Genomic DNA, 23,287 nt, shown 5'->3' with positions numbered 1-23,287 from the left:
AACAAATTTAAATGAGCATATTTATTTTCTCTTCATGGTAATCTTCATTAATTCGAAATATTACAATGAAAATAGTCTTATTCTGTGAATGCTGCTTAAGTATATAATCAAAATTGATAATTTCCAAAAAACAGAACTAACCCTGGATTCTGTAATTTTGACATGCATTCCCTTTAGCACTAATTGCTAATTAAATAACTTAAATCCTCAGCAAGAGTCCCCTCATATCAGTAAACTTACATCACCCAACCAATTAAATTTAAAAATAATCCCGCCCTGACTGGTTTGGCTCAGTGGATAGAGCCTCGGCCTGCGGACCAAAGAACCCTGGGTTCGATTCCGGTAAAGGGCATGTACCTTGGTTGCGGGCACATCCCCAGTAGGGGGTGTGTAGGAGGCAGCTGATCGATGTTTCTCACTCATCGATGTTTCTAATTCTCTATCCCTCTCCCTTCCTCTCTGTAAAAAATCAATAAAATATATATATAAAAAAATAATCCCTGGTAAAGTAAACCAGACAAAAGCTAAAAGTAATTTTTTCAAGGTTGTCTACTTAAACGTTAAACTACTTGAGGAATTCATTATTTGCCTCAAAATTTAGAAAAGTAACTAATAAACTTAATAGGGCTAAGATGGAAAATATTGATTAATAAACAAATAGTTGAAAAAATACAGGTAAATCTCCATATTTTGACCTTGAGTAAAAAGTCATTGGGAAATATCATCACCACATTAGTACATTTAGCAGAGTAAGAAGACAATGTCCCTCAGCCTTTCTCACGCATCACTGAGCTGTAATAAATGCTGACAGTTAGAGAGCACATCTCTAAACATTATGACACCATCACAGTGACAGCTACAGAAGAAAGCTGAGTACAAGCCCTGTTTCACATTTACTACCACCTGCACGGCCTGAAAATATCAAATAAATTGATTTACAGCACTTGGGTAAACATCTTTAATTCTGGCACTTTAGGAAAAACAAAAAGGTGGGTGCATTTGTTTAATCTTTGATCACCAGCAATTTATCTTCAGGTCTAAAGAATAATACTGTCATAGATACGTCTATGTTATTTTCCATTTCAAAAAAATTTTAACTTTATTTTTATTTTTGACACTGTTACAGGTATCCCCGTTTTGGTTCCCCTTGGACAGACTGACAGAGGTCAAAGGGGAAGAGGTAAGGGAGACTGGATGAAAGAAAGTGAAGGGATGAGTCACAGAACATATATGTATAACACACAGACACAGACAACAGTGTGGTGATGGCCAGAGGGGAAGTGGGGTGAGGCAGGGCTGGTAGAGACATCTATTTTAAAAATAGTGCTCAATAACCTTGCTCCATTACAAAGAAATTCATGACAAGGGTCTTATGCAATAGCAATAATATTTGCATAATAATTGCAAGCACAGAAACGAAAATGCTTGAAATGCTACAGCCACATTCAAAGAGTTTTATGTTTCATAAATTAAATTTTCGCAAAATGAACTTCAAAAGTCAGTATTTATTCCTGAAATGTGTTACTTAAACATTCATTTTCATTGGGCTAAAATATCCTCTTATTGTACCTTGAAAATAAAAAGCAAGTAAGAGCATTTCTTAATGAATTTTTTGATTGACTACATGGAGGAGGAAAGGACATATTTCCAGGGGAGCGCTGAATTAAGCCTGCAGTTCTCATTAACAGTTTTGGCAGCTGTGCGTTTAATTCTATGAGTACCATGCTGAAAATGTACATTCCTAGAATCAAATATGCAAAGCCAAATCTGCATAACTGCTCTCTGAACTTTTGCCTCTCAATTAAAGGGTCTGTGTGAAAAATATTTCTGAAAAACCACAGCATCATACATTTACAGAATGACAATCCAAACCACCACTGATCCATTTCAATTTCTCTCAGAGCAGGCATGTCAGGAAATAGGTCTTGGACTTTAACACATGGGTATAATATGATCAACTCAGATAAAATATCCTCATTGTTCTTCTTTTTCTCCCTCCCTTTTTGTTTAAACCATTATGTCTGTATATTGCTTGCTAGCATAGTAAAAACATGACACTCACATTTTTATTTGGAAAAATTATATTATATAGCAACTCATTCTATAGAAATTAAGATAAAAATCATTTAGATAGAAATAGCATAGTATAAAAGGATTGGATTTTTAATGAATTAGAGCCATTGATATTTTGCCTGTGGATTTCTGTATATGCATACTGAAAGACAAGACTATTTTTTAAAATATATTTTTAGTGATTTCAGAGAGTAAGTGAGAGTGATAACATCAATGATGAGAGAGAATCATTGGTTGGCTACCTCCTGCACATCACACACTGGGGAAAGAGCCTGCAAGCTGGGCATATGCCCTGACTGGGAATCGAACCAGGACTTCCTGGTTTATAGGTCGACACCCAACCACTGAGCCATCCTGGCCAGGCAAGACACGACTAATTATTCACTGCTCTAACATAAAAGATGTTTGAAATAAAGATGAGAATAACTGTATTTAGTTTATGTAAAGGTGTATCATTAAAATATTCTCTTTCTCATATATATTCAGGGGTGGGGAACCTTTTTCTGCCAATGGTCATTTGGATATTTTTAACATCATTCATGGGTCATACAAAATTATCAACTTAAAAATTAGCCTGCTATATTTGGTCAAACATTTAATTAACTCACCCCTAATGCCTTGGCAGGGCCAGACCAAATGATTTCATGGGCCTTATACTAGTACATAGATCGCAGGCCAGACATTCCCCACCTAAATGATACCACAGAGCAATCAATTATTAGTAGTTACATGTGTACATTCCTCAAGAGGTAAACGTAATCCATCACCAAGATCTACCACATTATTTGTCAGTGTTACTAATAGCACTTATTATCAGTTACTAATAGCACTTATTATAATTCAGATCTGTTTTCCAGTTAGATTACAAAAAAAATTAATGCATAACTTAAAAGACAGTGTTATTTATCCTTAGAATTGTGTTGTATTTAAGATTGGTGATTGATACATTAATGAAATTTTTAGCCCATTCATCTAGCTTCACAATAACATACTGACATTTTGATTTCAAATTCTAATTATCAATCCTTAGTGCTTCATTATAATTAATTCTAACCTTTCAAATTGAGAGCAAATTGTAACACTTCCAGTGAAGAATAAATCAATTCATAAAATGCTGAGTTGTAAGTATAAAAACCTGAATGGTCACGTTGATATTTTCAAGTTTAAAATGAATTAAATATTATTGTGACAGCTAAATCTTAAAGAAAAAAAAACACAAATAGCTTTTCCTACTCAATAAAATGAGTGGTAATATAATACATAAGTACTCAAGGAAATGCAGAAAACCCCTATTTTTTTTTTTTGTATAAAAACTGAGCTCTTAACTACTTCCTTAACAATTTTCTTAACATATTAACTAATAATAACATAAATCTAAAAATGAATAAAGTACTACATGAAAGGCAGTATGATAACTTTTAATAGATAAAATGTAATATTACAAATCTCATGGAGGTCTATACTCAGACAAAGTAGAAACACATTTCCTTTCTATTCATATTTTCCATTTGGAAATGGATGATACAGATTATATCACTGTCTCATATTTGACCCCTTTTAAAGTTAAAAAATAGAAAAAGGGGAAAAAATAGGAAGAGAAAAATATTTCCAAGCACCCAGAGTAACCATAGATGATTTTAATTAAAATGTCATAATAGTCATTAATTTGGAGAGGACTGAGTGTTCCTTCTGTGGTGCCTCGTTTCTTTCTATAAATATATAAAATGGTGATTACACAGGAATCTTCATTCTTTGAAGGCACATCAAGGTATACACTTCTGACTTATTTGATGTTCTGTATACACATTCTACCTCAATAGAAATGTGGCTGCCTAATTTAAAAAGATTTTAAAAATCAGAGAAAGAATAGCTAAGCTTCCATGACGAGAGACTTGAAAAGGGAAGATGACTCAGGAAGGCTGTCAAACTTTAGAGCCATAGAGGATATGCTGACCTCACTGAGGACCTAGAGAATTTCATGGAAATAGGCTTAGTGAAGAATTGCTTTGTTATCTTAGAGTTCCTGGTAGGGAAATGCAAATTAAGAACCATCATATTCACACTACCTAAGATTCCTCATCTAACTCAAAGTTTCAGATTCATTAAACAGTTACTGAAGCAAAGGTGAAATTTTCTGAGTAAAAACGAGAAGGCCCTAAAATTGAGAAAATTTAGCTTAAACTGGATATAATAACATATATCTATGATATAATATGTAATATTTAAGGGAAAATACGAAAATATTTATTTTTAATATATAATTCAAATATTATCTGTACATTGTGCTGGGGTCCAACCCCAGCAGGTCCAGGGGTCCCCAAAGGTGTGGACGGAGTCAGTGAAGAAGGAATGACACAGAGGCAGCGTTCAGGTGATCATCATAGCCGGGTTCTCTTGTCAGGGTCTCCAGACAGGTTCTGTAGCCAGTTCTCCAGCCAAGTTCTGTCTAGGATCTCCAGCCAGGTTCTATCTAGGTTCTCTAGCTAGGATCTCCAGCCAGGATCTCCAGCCAAGTTCTGTCTAGGATCTCCAGCCAGGTTCTGTAGCCATGTTCTCTCGCTAGGTTCTCCAGCCAGGTTCGGTCGCCAGGTTCTCCTGCCAGGTTCGGTCGCCATGTTCTCTCGCTAGGTTTTCCAGCCAGGTTCTGTCACCAGGTTCTGTCCAGGTTCTCCTGCCATGTTCTGTCTAGGTTCTCCAGCCAATTTCTGTAGCCATGTTCTCTCGCTAGGTTCTCCAGCCAGGTTCTGTCACTAGGTTCTGTAGCCAGGTTCTGTCTCTAGGTTCTTCAGCCAGGTTCTCTAGGTTCTCCAACCAAGTTCTGTAGCCAGGTTCTGTCCAGGATCTTTTGCCATGTTCTCTCACTAGGTTGTCTCTAGGTTCTGTCTCCAGTTTCTGTCCAGGATCTTTTGCCATGTTCTCTCCAGCGAAGTTCTTCTGTCTCTAGGTTCTGTGTAGGTTCTGTGTCTAGGTTCTGTGTAGGTTCTGTGTCTAGGTTCTGTGTAGGTTCTGTCTTCTAAGTTCTCTCTTCTAAGTTCTGTGTCTTGCTGTCTTGTTACATCTGTATTTATACCAGTTGATTCAATCCTATCAATCTCTATTACAAAGGTTAGGGTGTTTCTTATCTCCATTCCAGGGAGTAAAGATTACGTAGCTTAAGCATGATTGTTCATAGTTAAAGTGATTAATTACCCGCCTGGCACTTAGTTGAGGGGTTTTATTCGCTCCCTAACTTCAGGGGAAAATCCCTACCTGGGGAAACAACCTTTCTCAGAGAGGAGACCTTGGTTAAAACACATAGTGCCAAGAAGGTGAGCAAACATATTAAGAACAGTATGCCATATATGCCAGATCCCTTGAAACAGCAAGGATGGACCGGCTCCCGGCAACATTGTATAAAATAGTATATGTGTACAAATACTATTTTATTTACAATGTATAATTCATATGTGATATTGTACACATCTATATTAAAATATATATATAATATTTATAATCTTGAGACAATTGTTTCAAGTGCTACTTCCTCTTCCAGGGAGGGTTATAAATCACTAAGAGCCATATGGAAGTGTAATTTTATTCTTTCTGAACCAATAAACACAAATATGAATGGTGTTACAGCTAATATAAACAGATAAAAACACACTTTGAATAACTATAGGGTGTCCCAAAATTCACGCAAGAAGTAATTTTGAGCCCTAACCGGTTTGGCTCAGTGGATAGAACATCGGCCTGCGGACTGAAGGGTTCCAGGTTCGATTCTGGTCAAGGTCATGTACCTTGGTTGCGGGCACATCCCCAGTAGGGGGTGTGTAGGAGGCAGCTGATCGCTGTTTCTCTCTCATCGATGTTTCTAACTCTCTATCCCTCCCCCTTCCTCTCTGTAAAAAATCAATAAAATATATTTTTTTAAAAAGAAGTAATTTTGATAGAAAACACAGGTTTATAATTAAAAATTGTAAAATTTTTATTGATTCATAAAGTATACAGTATAGGGTTATGTATGGAATAGCACATCGGGTACATGGCCTCCACGGCTTTGCTGGAACATACGCAAACCATGGTCTTCATTGGTCGTCATTGTCCCTGCTCCTGGGCCATAATTGGTACTTGGTAATGCTTATCAAATTGAAGGGAATGAAATCAAAGGGCAATAGATATTAGAATCTGATTCAATAAACCAAGTAAAATTAGGCTTTTATTTCCTGTTGTTGTTGTTACAGATTCATGTTCTTGCGTGAATTTTGGGACACCCTATATAAAGGCAGTGTTTACTAACATATATTTTTTTTCTTTTTTCCCCCCTTTATTGATTAAGGTATTACAAATGTGTGCTTATCCCCCCATACATTTCATTTTCAAAATTGAACTATCAGCTGTCAAAGTGTGCATACACTTTTTTGGGACAACCTATATATTTAATCACATATCGCCTGGGGAAAATGTTAGATAATGAAATCTTAACTATAAAACATGATAATCTTTTTTCAACGTCCTGTAGTTTTCTGAGTAGAGGTCTTTTACCTCTTTAGTTAAGTTTATTCCTAGGTAGCTTAATTTTTTTGGTGCGATGATAAATGGGATTGTTTTTATAATCTCTCTTTCTGAAAGTTCACTATTGGTGTATAGAAGACATAAACAGATGGAAGAACAAACCGTGTTCATGGATTGGTAGAATCAACATCATTAAAATGTCCATACTACCCAAAGCAATCTATAAATTCAACGCACTTCCCATTAAAATACCAACGGCATACTTTATAGATCTAGAACGAACTCTCCAAAAATTCATCTGGAATAAAAAAAGACCCCGAATAGCTGCAGCAATCCTGAAAAATAACAAAGTAGGTGGGATCTCAATACCAGATATCAAGCTGTATTACAAAGCCACTGTTCTCAAAACTGCCTGGTACTGGCACAAGAACAGGCATATAGATCAATGGAATAGAATAGAGAGCCCAGAAATCAGCCCCAACCAATACGCTCAATTAATTTTTGACAAAGGAGGCAAGAACATACAATGGAGCCAAGATAGTCTTTTCAATAAATGGTGTTGGGAAAATTGGACAGATACATGCAAGAAAATGAAACTAGACCACCAACTTACACCATACACAAAAATAAACTCAAAATGGATAAAGGACTTAAATGTACGGCAGGAAACCATAAAAATTCTAGAAGAATCCAAAGGCAACAAAATCTCAGACATATGCCGAAGCAATTTCTTCACTGATACAGCTCCTAGGGCACTTGAAACTAAAGAGAAAATGAACAAATGGGACTACATCAAAATAAAAAGCTTCTGCACAGCAAAAGAAACCATCAACAAAACAACGAGAAAACCCACTGTGTGGGAAAACATATTTGCCAATGTCATATCTGATAAGGGCCTAACCTCCAAAATTCATAGGGAACTCATACAACTTAACAAAGGGAAGATAAACAATCCAATCAAAAAATGGGCAAAGGACCTAAATAGACACCTTTCAAAAGAGGACATTCAGAAAGCCAAGAGACATATGAAAACATGCTCAAAGTCACTAATCATCCGAGAGATGCAAATCAAAACAACAATGAAGTACCATCTCACACCTGTCAGACTGGCTATCATCAACAAATCAACAAACGACAAGTGCTGGGGAGGATGTGGAGAAAAAGTAACACTTGTGCACTGCTGGTGGGAATGCAGACTGGTGCAGCCACTGTGCAAGAGAGTATGGAGTTTCCTCAAAAAACTGAAAATGGAACTCGCATTTGACCCTGTGATCCCACTTCTAGGAATATATCCCAAGAAACCAGAAACACCAATCAGAAAGGATATATGCACCCCTATGTTCATAGCAGCACAATTCACCATAGCTAAGATCTGGAAACAGCCTAAGTGCCCATCAATAGATGAATGGATTAGAAAACTGTGGTACATCTACACGATGGAATACTATGCTGCTCTAAAAAGGAAGGAACTCTTACCATTTGCAACGACATGGATGGAACTGGAGAGCATTATGCTAAGTGAAATAAGCCAGTCAATGAAGGAAAAATACCACATGATCTCACTCATTCATGGATAATAGAGACCATTATAAACTTTTGAACAATAATAGATATAGAGGCAGAGCTGCCTCAAACAGATTGTCAAACTGCAGCGGGAAGGCCGGGGAGGGTTGGGGGGCAGGAGGGAAGGGGGTAAGAGATCAACCAAAGGACTTGTATGCATGCATATAAGCATAACCAATGGACATAAGACACTGGGGCACAGGGGAGGCTAGGGGACTGTCAAGGGGGGGGAGGGGGAAGGACACATATGTAATACCCTTTGTAATACTTTAGGCAATAAAAAAAAACATGATAATATAACCATGAGCAAAATATTTTAAGGACAAAATTACTCACTTAACAACAATCTCAGAATGATTACAAGGAAGTGCCAACACCAACTTTGTTCCAATATAAATTTTAGATATAATTGGTAAAACTCTATCATTAAAATAGAGATATGTTGGAAATGTTCATAACATGTTGGTAATGGAAAAAAAAAAAACTGCTAGTAATCTGTTCAAAACAAAGTCACTTGATTTTCTGAGAAGCTCTCTGGAATTCAAATGAAATTCAGATCAATTATGTGTCCCTAAACCAAAGTCTTTGCTCAATAAAATTTATGGACTAGTACATATTCAAATATTTGTAATAGTCTAAAATGGCAAATGAGCTAATGTTTCTTAATGGGTCTCAGACAAGCTACATTACAAAAAAAATCATACTGTGTTTGATTCAGAAGCTAAATTAATTTCAAGAATATTGATTTTCTAGAGTGCCAATAATCCCATCATTTTCTGTGTTTCTCTGTCAATATATCAGCCCACGTGTAAAATAAATATTTAATTCCATGATAGAAAAGGATTTTTCTTCTAAGATTATCAAATAAACCACACAGAACACACTGAAAGAGCTATTCTGAAAAAGCTATTTAGCTGCTAATCACTTCATTTTCTTTAAAAACTGTTAGTTGCTCATTGATACAAGGGGGAAAGAATAATGTTTCCTTTCTTCCTATCACAAATAGAATTATTGATCATAAATACTCCTCTTACCAGCCACTCCTCCCCTCAAGCATCTTGGGAGTATTCTCCCCATTCTACTGATTTGTGCTTGGTCATGTTACCTGCTTCTGGTCAATGGTGTATGGTGACATGATATATGCCATGTCCTGACAGATGGCTTGCCATCTCTATCATTGGCCCCTGTCCTACGAACAGCAGATCCTCTGAAGAGGGGATGGCTCCTGCATTCAAAGTTTTAGGATGAAAAGAATGTAGAACAGACTCACAGTCCACCTGCTGCCTAAAGCAGGGCCCCAGCCAACTGCCCCAGCCATAATATATTAGTAACAGCTTTTGTTAGCTGCTACAACTGGGGACAAGGAAAGCTGATTACAAAAAACTGGTACCTAGAAGTTGGGTGCTGCTACACTAAACTAAAATATATAGCATGGGCCTCAAGTCTATGAGGTAAATAAGAGGGTGGTGTTATGGAAGACTGAAAAAAACGCAACCCTTGCTACTCAATGTCAGATCAGTTGGTAAATCTATAAACATTTAATGTATAATAAACTGTTTAATGTATAATCAATATGTGGTTGTGGACAATCAGTTCCCAAAGGACAACAGTACTAATGTGAACTTGTTATTATTGCTAAAAACAAGAACTTGCTATAATAAAGAAGTGAGCTCAAAAACAATGCCTTGTTTTCAGGAAGGAATAAAGGGGGAAATACAGAGCTCAGAAATTCAGTGACTTGGCATGCCTTCTGTTAAAGTCTGTTTGAACTAGGTTGGTACCAGCAAATCCAATCATGGGAACAAAATGTCCTAAGAAGATAGATCAAAAATACGACATCAAAGAAGCCTGATAAGCAAAACAAAAAGTACCTGCAGTTAGACAGGGAGGGGGAGGTAGAGAGATCTCAGACACTGACATTTCCTATAAAGAATAGTGAGTAGGCACATGTGGCTAACTGTAATCAAATAAATAGGCAGTACCAACAACGAAAACAACTACATTTACAAGGTCCTTGTGCCATCAAAAGTGCCACCATCCTGAATGAAAAGAGACTATGACCGCTGAAAAATAAGAAGACCGTATGTAATGCTATTCAACAGTAAACAGGAAAGAAATACTGAAACGTGCTACAACATGGATGCATGTTGAAAATACCAGGTTAAGTGGAAGACACCAGTCACAAAGGACCACATATGGTATGGCTTCATATATATGAAATGTCCAGAATAGGTAAGTTAATCCATAGCAACAACAAAAATAGGTGACTGCCGAGGGCTTGGTGGAGGGACTACTGGGTGTGGGGTTTTGTTTTGGGGATAAAAATGACCTGAAATTGTGCTGATGGTTGCACAATTTTGTCAACGTACATAAAACACTGAACTGTGTCCTTCAAATGGGTGAATTATAGAGTGTGTATGAGTTATATTTAAAGAAAGTACTTCTTTAGAAAAGGACTGTCTTTGGACCCTGAACCTTCCAGGCAGGAGACAGGCTGAGAAAACATCTCAATGTCAGGAGACAATGCTCTGGGAATATTTTCGAGTTTCAGCATAATCAAGGCAAAAACCAATCATACTGGCAATCCTGCTTAAAGGATGATTAAACAGCAAACAAATCTTGAGTTTAAGATGGATACCTCCAAGAAGATATATGAATGTATCACCCAGAGATAACTGTCCACATTCTACAGCAAAGGCCCTCTTGCCAAGATTCATCATTTCTCCTGTGGTGCAAACCCCACGACATGTGCAGAACACATCTGGTTCTCACTGTGGCACCATGTGGGCATAGGAGGCACAGGGAAGTGGCACAGGCTACTATGTGAACAAATAGTCTTGGCTCTGAATGAGAGTTCTCAAGATTCTGTTGATATATGCATATGTGCATGTGTGCTATATACACAGGCATGTGTGTGTACATACATATACACATATGTATATGTGTGTGTATGGATATCTGTGCAAGTATAGGAATCTATCAAACTCGACTTAGTTTCAGATTCAACATTCGATTCAAAGAAGGAAGATTCTGCAATGCCCTCTTCAGACACATGAAAATGAAAACAGAAGGATTTCCCACAGAGGCCAGAGCCAACAGCCATGAGGGAAGGACGAAGGGGTTGCTCCGGAAACCTAAGCCAAGGAGATGGTAAAACATTTCACCGACAGGAGTTCAGAAGTGCTACGTTCAGGGACTGCTGAACACCTACCATCCTTCATGTCAAACGAGAGCGTTTATCATGGTTCTCCTGTCCCATGCTCCCACTGAATGTTGAGTGTGAAACAGGAGGCTGCTAGATAACTGACATTTTTACTTCAAGTTATTAAGCAAGGAGATGAGGCCTTTGAGTTTATTCCTGCAGGAGGGAGCTGTGCAGTGAGTGTATTTTATGCACAAAAGAAAGGCAAGTCTGTGTGTGGGAGAAAATGGACTGTAGTAAATAGTAATAGTTTTCACTATTATTCCTCTTCTCCCTCCCCCACTTGGTAGGGGTGTATTTTTTTTATGTTTACTTATTGTACAAGCAATGGATTTATAACAGAAATAATGGAAAACACAAGCAGAAAGATATTAATTACCTAACAAAGGAAACAATCATTAGGTAACTAAAGGTTAATACACACCAAGAAAGCAAAGTGCTGAGCAAAGCACTTAAGACCATGACAAAAATAGGGTGATACTAAAGATACGAGCCTTTCCAACAGGAACAAAAGTACAATTCATGTGCCAGAATAAGCCTACTAATCTTGTTAGGATATGCACCCGTGTAAAATTAGTCTTGGCATCTCTGTCTGAAAGAAAAAGACCAGTCTAATTATTTTTGTCTATGGCAGTAAATTTCTGTACTCATTTGACAATCAGACTTTCTACAATTCAGATTTAATCTTAAGGCTGGTAGAATCAATAATTTCAATTGAGCTAGAATAACAATGAATTCTGTTATTTTGCTATAGTATATTCTGTACCGTGAATTTTGCAATAGTAAACTGGTATATTAGAGTTTTTCTTTACAGAGAACCAACACAAAGCTGTGGCAGCTATAACTTAGTTTCACACAGAAAATGATGAACAGCAGCGAAGGCTGTCTGGCCTACTGCCAAATGGAGTTGTCTGACAAGACTATTACTGAGCATGGCCTCCTGACCTTTCCACTGGAGGGTTAACCACCTCATCTCTCATCAATACCACCCTGACATTTGATTCAAAACACTTTGAAAAAGATTAAGTGTTACATAAACAAATTGAATTCAAAAAAATGTCATGCAAAATTAAAATCAACATTAATGACAGTTAATATTTGTCATAACTTATTGTCAAAATCTACAGATATGTATAGATAATTTGGGCACAGAAAATATCCTAAACATTCAATAAAGAAGAAGACAAAGAAACTTCATTTGTGTGTGTGTGTGTTTAAATATATTTCTATTGATTTCAGAGAGGAAGAAGGGAGAGGGAGCGAGAGATAGAAACATCCATAATGAGAATCACTGATTGGCTGACTCTTGTACAATGCTGGAGATAGAGCCTGCAACCCGGACATTTGCCCTGGCATGTGCCCTGACCAGAAGTCAAACCTTGACCTCCTGGTTCATGGGTCGATGCTCAACCACTGAGCAACACCAGCTGGGCTGCATGTGTGTTTTTTAAAGCATTTTGAGTAGCCTATATACAAGGAGAATTGAAGACCAGCTGTGTGAGTTCTGGCGCTCTTACCCAATTACTGTCAAAGAGCCAGATACTGAAATACAGTCCCTATGACAATTCAATGTGCTTTCTTTATTAAGCAAATGAGAATCCAATGACAAAACAAGGATACAATGATAAAAGACTGTGAATAAATATGATAATCCCCATACTGATATAGGTTGCCCTTTTGAAAGATAAGGACTTTTTGCCCAAGATCATGGCTGAAACAGTAGTTGATTTTAAATAGATCACTTAAATAGTTCTCCAGCTTATGTAACTAATTATCATTGCACACAATTATCTGATATTAATGGCAAAATGTGGCTTACACTTTATAGATCATAAGCATGCTAATAACCTTTAAATATATTTTAAGACATTATGTTAAAGCCATGGACTGATTTTATCCTAAATTCTTTTATTTCCCCAGCACTAACCATCACAACTCATAGAGTCAAGCACTTTTCCTTATATTTCTGATTCTGCTTGCCATTTCTGACAATGACTGTCAGTTTACTATGGGCTGGGATGGCCCACAAGTTCTCTAACACTCAGCATCAATGGTCTAATCGTCTGAAAATGCTCTCCATGGAAAGTGCTACAAATGTAAGGAAATCTCTTGCCGTTGGTTAAGTCTACCTGAATTCTACATCTAGGATGTCTGCAAAAATATATTCCTAGCAAGTACACGTCATTAACATGCAGAAAGGAAAAAGGTTCCTCACACTTGAAAAAACACTAGCAGGGGTGGAAAATGGCTATGTGATCAACAATGAAAAGAGAGTAAAACTCAGTGTAAAACAAGTTAAAGAACACTCCAGATGTCAACAGCATTAAACCTGCACACATTCAGATAATAATAAATACAACAATGTACACAGAGCTTGCTTCCCAACTTAATCCTAGTTAGGGCCAAATCCTGACACTATTCTTAGCTTCACTGCAAATGAACATGAGCATTCTTTAATGCAATTCTTTCTGTGTAAAAGTTTTACTGCACACATAATTGCTCAGATCTCAGTTCCAGCTTAGTAAACAAAATTACTTGAAAGGAGATGGCCCATTAACAATATACATTTTCTAAAACTCAACATTAAGTGGGAAAAGATGAATATGTGTTATATGCTCAACCTAAATCACTGATGTTTCAAAATAGTATAATTTGTAAATTCTTAAGATTAAGTGTATTAAAACAATGAGTTTAACAGGTCTCAAAAAAAAGCAGCAATGTTTTCTACAATTCTATTTTCAAGTGTTACCTATGAGTTACAGGAATTATTCTCTTTAAAACTGAGTCAGACCTAATGTACTATATATTGTTTTGAAGTATTTTCTCAAAGATTCCAGAAGTTACAATCATTGGAAAATGATTTACATATGCTTATTAAGCAATTAAAAATAGCACCCTGGCCCTGGCCGGGTAGCACAGTTGGTTAGAACGTCATCCTGCCAAAACCGGTTTGGCTCAGTGGATAGAGCGTCGGCCTGCGGACTGAGGAGTCCCAGGTTCGATTCCGGTCAAGGGCATGTACCTGGGTTGCGGGCACATCCCAGTGGGAGATGTGCAGGAGGCAGCTGATTGATGTTTCTCTCTCATCGATATTTATAACTTTCTATCTCTCTCCCTTCCTCTCTGTAGAAAATCAATAAAAAATATATTAAAAAAAAAAAAAAAAAAGAACGTCATCCTGATATGCCAAGGTTGCAGGTTTGATCACCGGTCAGTACACATACAAGAATCAACCAATGAGTGCATAAATCAGTAGAACAACAAATCGATGCTTCTCTCTCTCTCTCTCTCTCTCTCTCTCTCTCTCTCTCTCTTTCTCTCTCTCTCTCTCTTTTCTCTCTCTCAAAATCAATCAATAAAGCTTAAAATCGTGCTTCCATACAACCCAGCACAATTCCATTTCTGGGTATTCAACCCAGCACAATTCCATTTCTGGGTATTTATCTGAAGAAAACAAAAATGCTAATTTGAAAAAATATATGCACCCTCTATGTTTATTGTAGCATTAATTACAATAGCTTAGATATAAAACCTAAGTGTCCACCGAAGGACAAATGGGTAAAGAAGATGTGAGAGATATATATCTCCATATATATATATATATATATACATATATATATATATATATATATATATATACACACACACACACATATATTTAATATATATGCATATATACACACACATATATGGGAAAACTATAATAATAAAAGTGTAATATGCAAATCGACCGAACAGCCCAACAGTGGAACAACCTTCAGGACGAAGCTGGGGCTGTGTGGGGCTGTGAGGGCCAAGGCTGCGAGGCAACTGAGGTGGCTGAGGCAGCCGGGGCTGCGAAGGCCTACTCTTGCACGGATTTCGTACATTGGGCCTCTAGTTTAGCTATAAAAAAGAAGAAAATCTTGCCATTTGTAACAACATGGATGGACCTAGAGGGTATTGTGCTAAGTGAAGTAAGTCAGACAGAAAAAGACAAATGCCATATTAGTTCATTTACATGTAGATTCTAAAAAACAAAAACAAACAAAAAAACCACCACAAATAAATGAACAAACAAAACAGAAACAAGCAACAAACTCATAGATACAGAACTCAAACTGGCCGTTGCCAGATGGAAGGGAGTGGGGGAATGGGCAAAGAAGTTGAAAGCAATTAAGTGCAAACTGCCAGTTACAAGGACAGTCACAGGGATGTAAAGCACAGCATAGGAAATGAGCCAATAGTACTGCATTAATATGCACGGTGTCAGATGGGCACTAGGCTTATCGGGGTGATCAACTCGTAAGTTATGTAAACGTTTAAACACTCTGTTGTGTACCTGACACTAACGTAGTTTTGAATGTCAACTAAACTGAAAAATAAATTTTAAATAAATCCACAATCAATCAGAAAAATAGACTAAGATCATGAAAAATTTGTAGAAAGAAAAAATAGCCCGTAAACATAGGAAAATATTCTTGATCTTACTCTTACTTAAGAAGTGCAATTTAGAACTACTCTGAAATACCATTTCTCATTATCAACTGGCAAAAACAAAGTTTAACAACATACTCTGCATGCAGTTGGTTGGAAAATAAAGTGGCAAAACTGTTTTCTAGTTGAAGCTATAAATATTACAAATGTGATTACCATTAAGCCAGGAATCCCATCTGGAATTTATATTGTAGTTATACATGGATTACATAAAAAAATAGCCTATATTTCAGTTTTCAAAAATTAAAAAAGAGGGAAAAAAAGCAACTGTTTATTTGCAGGGGCTAAATATACCAGGGTACAATCATGCTATAAAATACTATGTACCTGTCAAAAAGAAAAGGTCTGCAATGCAAAGATATTGAGATTATGTTAAGTGACAAAAGTGATGTGTATCAGAAGATACATACCATATTTCTTCATCCTAAAATGTGAATTTTTTCAACTTTTAGCATTTCTGACATTAAGATGCACTTTATAATCATTGTCATGTCACAGTTTAATTGCCAACATTGTTTTTTTCTTGGTGATACATAAAAATGCTGTGCATTACACTGCATAATATTGCAGGTTTGAGAAATATGAAAATATATTATTCTTGTGTAAGAAATGAGGCAGATGAGATTATATATTTGTATTTGTTGATATTTGCATTAAAAAACCCTGGGAGGACACATAAGAAACAACAAAACCAGAGGGTGAGGGGTGGGCATGGTTATAGTTACATATGAAAATACTCAATTTATAAATTTTATTTTTTTCTAATTTTTGAACTACGCAAATATATAGTTTATATAAAAATTAAATATATTTAAAATAAAAACGTACACTGCAAAACTAATTTTAAAACATCATTCTAAAGAGTCTGCATTTGGCCCAGCCAGCATGGTTCAGTGGTTGAGCGTCGACCTATGAACAGGAGGTCACAGGTTCAATTCCTTGTCAGGGTACATGCCTGGGTTGAGGGTCCTATCCCCAGTGTGGGGCCTGCAGGAGGCAGCTGATCAATGATTCCCTCTCCTAACTGATGTTTCTATCTCTCTCCCTCCCTCTCTGAAATCAATAAAAATATTTTTAAAAAAGAAAGAATAGCCCAAATTTTAAAAAAAAGTCAGCATTTGCTTTTTACTCATCACATCATATTCTTGCAAAGGTAAAGTCTGTGTTTGGCTAAACATTGAGAATTCGCTTTTATACAGTGTGTTCCTAAAAAAAGTATACACACTTTAACATTTGATAGCTCAATTTTAAAAATGAAATGTATTTTAATAAACACTGCTTTTATAATTATTCAAAGTGTGTGTATACATTTTGGGGGGATATCCTATATTTAGGATCTAAATTCTGGCAAAGAAACTTAGGGTAAGATCCAATCCCTATAGCAGCAATGGCGAACCCATGACACGCCTGTCACCTCATTTCTTTTGGTTGATTTTTCTTTGTTAAATGGCATTTAAATATATAAAATAAATATCAAAAATATAAGTCTTTGTTTTACTATGGTTGCAAATATCAAAAAATTTCTATATGTGACACGGCACCAGAGTTAAGTTAGGGTTTTTCAAACTGCTGACATGCCGAGCTCAAAAGGTTCGCCATCACTGCCCTATAGGCATGATCAATGTGTCTTTATGGTCAATACTAATTGAAAATACTGCCACTGATGTGATGATGTTGGAATTTTAAATTTGTGCTAAAACAAAATACTAGAACATGGCTTTAGTAATTATATATAGCCTATCTTCAATGGCTATGCTTTATTTTGTTTAATGCTTCTATATTTAAAATTTTAAAGTAACTTTCAATATTAATGTTTTGGCAAAAAGAAGATGAAGCAATTAGAATGCATTCCCTTTCTTGTGAACGTCAATATTAAGAAAGGACTTATCCTATCCTTTTCCCTCTAGCTGAGGTAATACATATCGCCAAGACGTAACAGCCTGCAGTGTGCGGGCCACTCCCTGTGCTAGACAGTAACCTGCACCAGGCGGAGTCTATGCACCACGCTCATAAAAAGTTATTCCACTGTTATCGCTAGCAGCCAGCTCTCAGCACCAAAGTCACCTTCATTTGTAATCCAGCAAACATTTATCTGAAGAAATATAAAAGGTAATTCTAAACACAACAGTGAGGCATGTTAAGTAGAGTAACAACCAGATAAAGGATGACAGTATATGCAACTGCCACCGAATATTTCACTCATCACGTGGCAAGACGATAAAGGCTTTATAAAGGTTAAACAAAGAAGAAATCACAGACATTGTGATTGTTACTCATTATGCATCATTCTCCTTGCAAGCACTTTCTGGAGAATTTATTTGGTTTTCGCCATCCTAATTAAACTCAGTTATTAAACTACCTTCTAGTTGTTCACTAATGAGCAGGTAATTTGCCAATTAAAAGATGTGAAAAATGAATGTCTTAACAAAATAAGGGGAAAAAAATATGTTCCAGCATTAATCTAAAACTATACCTTAACAGAATTTGAATCAGCATATGATTATACTTTTGAATTAAAAACTGACTACACTGGCAACAATGATATCAAAGTGAAATGAATCTCGATTCTTGATCTTTTAATAAGTTGCTGGCAATTCTCCTAATACATATTTTTATTTAATATATATTTTCTTGGTAAAATAGATCCATAAAAATTATATGGGAAAAAATTAAGAGAATCCTAATTTTTAATCTGTGAAACAAAACGAGATGTTTATATATGGAAGAAATTATCCCAATACATCTCAAAGAATTATTAAAAAACAGTAGTCCATTTTACCACAGATATTAAAGAAAAAAAGGGATAGTAGTCTAAAACAACATTAACTCTATTTATAAAATGTTAAGATTATTAAACTATGATCCAAGATATTATAATCAACTAACCCAGGGGTGGGCAAACTTTTTGACTCGAGGGCCACAATGGGTTCTTAAACTGGAGTCAGAAGAAGGAGCTGTGGCCGTGCTTCCCGACGTTGCCATGTTAACACTGCTGCTGGTGAAGGAGCGGAGGGGAGAGCAAGAGAACCCTCCGCTCTTTCGGATCCGCCGGCCAGATAGAACAGCCGAACGGGCCGGATCTGGCCCGCGGGTCATAGTTTGCCCACGGCTGACCACATGTTTCCAACAACCACAAGTTTCTACACTCGATCTTTTAAAACCCATGAACTTTTCAATGTTCAGACTGATGGATCTCAGAGAGAAGGAGGGCAGGGGACGGGCAGAGAGCAACCAAAGAACTTATATGCATATATGCCTAATCCATGGACACAGACAATAGTCTGTGAAGGCCTGGGGTGGAGTGGGAACCAGCTGGAGGGTGGCAATGGGGGAAAAGAGGGAATATCTGTAATGTCCTCAACAATACTTAAAAACAATGAAGTGTAACGTAGTTTTCTTTACCCCATATTGGGTAGTTGCTAAACAACATGTGTTAAGCAAACAAGACATTCCCGACAAATACAATGTGCATGAACTTGCTGACAGATAGGTATACCATTTACCAAAACTAGGCTTCAGCTGCCAGTCATTGAGCATGGTTCACCAACTAGTGTGCAATTCATAGGTTGTAAATATGTAGATGCCCTCATATCTTTTTTTTTAAGTTTAAAAAATGTATTTTTATTGATTTCAGGGAGGGAGAGGGAGAGGGAGAGAGAGATAGAAACATCAATGTTGAGAAAGAATCATCGATTGGCTGCCTCCTTCATGCCCCACACAGGATCAAGACCAAAACTCGGGCATGTGCCCTGACCAGGAATTGCACCCTGACCTCCTGGTCCATAGGTGGACACTCAACCACTGAGCCACACCAGCCAGGCAATGTCCTCATTTCCTTGGCAGCTTCCAGGACACAGTGTCAGAGCCCCTGCCCAGGAGGCCTGCATTCATAGTCAGCCTTACCTACTTATTTTAATATATCTTACGAACTTAGCTTTTTAATGTGTACCTTGACATGAAATAGCACTGGTAGCATAATATGGTGATAATAGCATTATTGCTAAATACAGTATATATTTTAAAATGCAGTATTCTAAGTACTTTGGCAGTTCCACTTGTTTCAACTGATTGATAAAATAACCTACAGTAATCCATAGGGATTATAATTTAGCTCCTTACACTCCATTCATATCCCTCAAAAATTCATAATAGTCTCAATAGTATCATTTAGTAACACAATTGTCCTAAAATAATAGTGCATTTTAATTAGATTTTGCATTTCAAAGCATTTTCTATGCAGAAAACAATTTTATGCAACTTATATCAATACCCTAAGATAAAAGAATAGCCAAAGGTTATATGTAAATTACTAATTATCTAAAGGAAGCAAAACTGATTTACTGCTTAATTCATGTTAGCTCATCTATTAGGCAAATAACTATTCTGAAAGTAATAAATTGTTCACATCTATTTGAGATTTTTTATATTCAGCAATATAATACAAAACCAGCTTCTAAGAATAATGCATTTTTATCATTTTGATTAGAAAAATATAGGCTTTCAATATAATTGTTTAAACAATTATGCATGGTTTTTTGAAAGTCAAGACAATGTTTCAATGAGAAACCCTATCAGAGTCCACAATGACAGTATTTCAGGATGTATTAAGAGAAATAAAGACTTAATATTTTTAGTGAGGCACCTTTAAAGAAATACACTAAGTAGAATCTTGCTAATCTATATTTTATTGAAACTAATATTATTCCACACTAATAACTTAGCATTTTTAAAAAATAAAGACAGTCGATATTAGCATAATCAATGGACAAACACTGGGGCGGTGGGGGCTTGCCCGGGGTGGGAATGGCTGGGGAGTGTCAACTGGGGGGAAAATGAGACATATGTAAAACTTTAGACGATAAAAAAAAATTATATTGATTATATATTTAAATGACAATTGGGATATATTCAATTAATTAAAATATAGTCTTAAAATAAAATACAGTCAAAAGGAAAATCTCCAATATAAATGACGACTTCTGGATTTTTAATTATAATCTTATCTATTTTATTTGAAAATACTGACCCTGTGTAGATTTTAAGTTTGGATACAACTGTACTTTATATTATTAGCAGTTAGAGAGACTGTGCTTCAAATCATTACAAGTCAGTTTCCTAATCAAGGAATTAGGACAAAGGAAGTAATTGCTTATGGCTCTAAATGTACTATGTGGAAGATTAGTAACTGAGTACCACAAGTCTGTAACAGACTTTAACACAATGCTATGGTACAAATTAGTTATTTATACATAATGACTTTTTACATTTAAATCAAGGGAAAAGTAGCAGAAGCCAAATTGTATTATTACTTTCCATTTATTCATCAGAGTACAGCATAGTCTAAAGAAGTTTGCCAATATTTGAATTTAGCTCTCTAAGATTATAATGTAGGTTGGTACGCCTTAACTTTCTTAGTGAAGTCCTTAGTAATTTTCCCTATGTGATTATTATAAACTTGAGTTAAGAGCCATGAGTTTTTAAGAGGTACTACACTGGAGCTGGTTTTCTCAGAATTACATTGCTAGAACAGTATCCCGGAATTCTTACAAAAATCTCTTTGAAAGAATATTCTTAGTGCATGATTCCACTGTAGAAATAAATAGTAAAGAGAAAAAAATATGTAACAAATGGCCAAAATGTGATATATCATGAAACTATTAGCTTATATATTTGATACCTCATTAATATATAAAATATTATTTTTAAGATAGTAACAATTTATAATTACAAAAATGTATTAGAATTTAAAAGTTAAAATACTAAAATCTTCCAACAGGAAGTATAGTGCGCTACAGTTAAAGTAAGTAATGTGGAAAAAGAACGTGTGTTTACATTTGTATATGGATAAAATAACTTCAAAAGAATACTCACAAAAAACTGATAACATTGACTGGCTCTGGGGAGGAGAGAGCTGAATAACTAGGAAAAGGGGTGCAAATTTCCAACATTGAAACACAGATATATCACCTATTAAAATAGATATAAAAACAAAATGCAAACAAGTAAAAGGAACAGAAATCATGCTTGACTTGATAGCAGACTGTCCATGTGTACTTCTACGGGAGAGAAGAATGACTACTAAAAATCTCTTCCAATACCAGAATAAAGGTTTGTGATAGCAAATTACCAATGAGATGGGAAATGTGTCTAGGAAAAAAGGGGAGGGGAAAAATTATGTCTGTCCTTTGCTGTTCAAAGAACAAGAACAAACTGACCACACAAAATGAGTTTAAATGGGCTTTTGGAATAAAGAATAAAGCTCTGATTCCCAGCCCTTGTTCAAAGTATTGGCGCTAATACAACAGTGGATTTCAGACTCAAAATAATTAATATACCAAAATAGCTAACATTTGCAATATTAGATTCATGATCTAATGGCATGCATGTTCAATATATTCAATATATTCTAATAACCTAAATGTCATGATTAAAGTATATGAATCCTTTTGGTGAATTATAATAAATCAAATTAGATCATAATTATGCTGATACCAAAGTAATTTAAAAATAAATACAATACACTATACAGCAAGAATACCAGATAATTTCTAGATAACAACAGTACATGTCAACTGTCAATTTGACTGTACTTTCAGTACAGCTGTGATTCTTGGGGATGAGAAAAAAAAAGTACAATTCCTTTTCTGAAGGGAACATCAAAATCAAATGGAGTCGGCTTTTCCAAATTATACTATTTTGAAATCCTCTTTGGTTGAGAATCCCTATTGTAGTGAACCACTACTAGTGATGGAGGGTGCACAATGTCTGGATGGTTCAATATACTATATATTTAATGCTCCTTATAATATGGTTTAATTATTGAGAAAACCAATTCTTCAGGATATTATTAGGAAAGCATGTGTATTCTGAAATTAAAATACAAGGTAAATGACTAAGATAACTACATACTGTTGGGTGATTAACCTAATCTTTGGATAATTAATAAGGAATGCATTATAGTTACTATGTTAAAGTCATAATAGAAGCATTTTGCTAGGAGCAGATTGTTCTTCCAAATTAGAACCTACAGAATATATTTTAAAACCTCACAAAGAAAAGAAATTTTAGCTCATAAAATTATATATACTGCTAGTACTACAGGGCAATGTGATCAAATTAAGAATAATTACTGACATACTGCTTAATTCTGTATTAGTATTAAATGTCTATACATATGCCCAAGTGTTAACAGTATGTAGTTAGGGGGGAAAAAAACCAATGTAGGGGGCCCGTGGTGGTAGAAGGTTGGATGCTCCAAAACAGAAAACTATGGCACATTCTTTAAATGGGGGCAATTCTGTAATTTAAACAATATTTTACAAAATATGAATAATGTTAATATGGAATGCTGGTAACATTATTACCTATAGATTCAACTTTCAATGGGTCAAACCCTTTATGTTACTACAATTCAGAAAAATTAGATTTCTATCATTTCACAAAAGATAAAAGATGTTGCTTTGCCAAAGATATTATTTTAAC

General features: G+C 35.8%; 1 protein-coding gene across 1 annotated transcript in view; it reads right to left on the bottom strand.

Moving 5' to 3' along the window:
* Positions 1-23,287, bottom strand: part of ATRNL1 (attractin like 1) — a gene marked incomplete at both ends in the record, with an annotated part of 457,232 nt that overhangs the window by 243,663 nt on the left and 190,282 nt on the right. The window lies entirely within an intron of this gene.

Source organism: Myotis nattereri, assembly GCF_964212035.1.
Source record: "Myotis nattereri genome assembly, chromosome: 13".
NCBI lineage: Eukaryota > Metazoa > Chordata > Mammalia > Chiroptera > Vespertilionidae > Myotis > Myotis nattereri.
This window is presented reverse-complemented; position numbering and strand designations above follow the sequence as displayed.